At 67.7% G+C, this 644-nt stretch overlaps 1 non-coding gene across 1 annotated transcript; it reads left to right on the top strand.

The window, feature by feature from the left end:
• The first annotated feature begins 318 nt into the window (after window positions 1-318).
• LOC131873541 (5S ribosomal RNA) lies at window positions 319-437 on the top strand. The gene has a single exon (XR_009371464.1). It is a non-coding gene; the product is annotated as a 5S ribosomal RNA (ribosomal RNA).
• The last annotated feature ends 207 nt before the right edge of the window (window positions 438-644 follow it).

Below are 644 nucleotides of genomic sequence, written 5' to 3'. Positions count from 1 at the left end.
GAGGCGCCCCGAACATGCACCAAGGTGCACTCGGCCCACATGTGAGCGCAGGTCGTTGCGCCCGAGGTGGTGTGTGGGCACCGCGTTGCAGACGGGACACTGCACGCACACGACGCCCCCTCCAGGTGCACGCACGTAGGCCGGGCCGGGTGCACACCCGACGCCCTAGCAAGGTGCGCGCACCCGGGCAGGGCTCACACTTGGCGAACGGGGCGCACTTCGCGAGGGAGGGTGTGCACCTCGACGGGGGTGGGTGGCCGGGGTGGATTCGCACGTGGGTCGCGGTTTGCTAAGTACACACTGCGACAAGCTCATAACGGGTGCGATCATACCAGCGTTAGTGCACCGGATCCCATCAGAACTCCGCAGTTAAGCGCGCTTGGGCCGGAGTAGTACTGGGATGGGTGACCTCCCGGGAAGTCCCGGTGTTGCACCCTTTTTTAGTTTTTCGCCGGGCGTCGCAATGCTATTTGAATAAACCTTTTGCCCGTTTGCGTTCTCGTCGGGGCCGGGCCGGGCCGGGGTGCGCTGCCCGCACTACCGCGCGCGCGGGGGCGACACCGAGCGCGCACCCGAGGCGCCCCGAGCACACAGGCCACGGTGCAACCCGGGCGTTGTGCGCGCACCCCGGTGCGCCCGAGGTG

Source organism: Cryptomeria japonica, unplaced genomic scaffold (assembly GCF_030272615.1).
Source record: "Cryptomeria japonica unplaced genomic scaffold, Sugi_1.0 HiC_scaffold_1995, whole genome shotgun sequence".
Lineage (NCBI taxonomy): Eukaryota > Viridiplantae > Streptophyta > Pinopsida > Cupressales > Cupressaceae > Cryptomeria > Cryptomeria japonica.
Note: the sequence above shows the minus strand (reverse complement) of the source record. Positions and strands in the feature narration are given on the sequence as shown.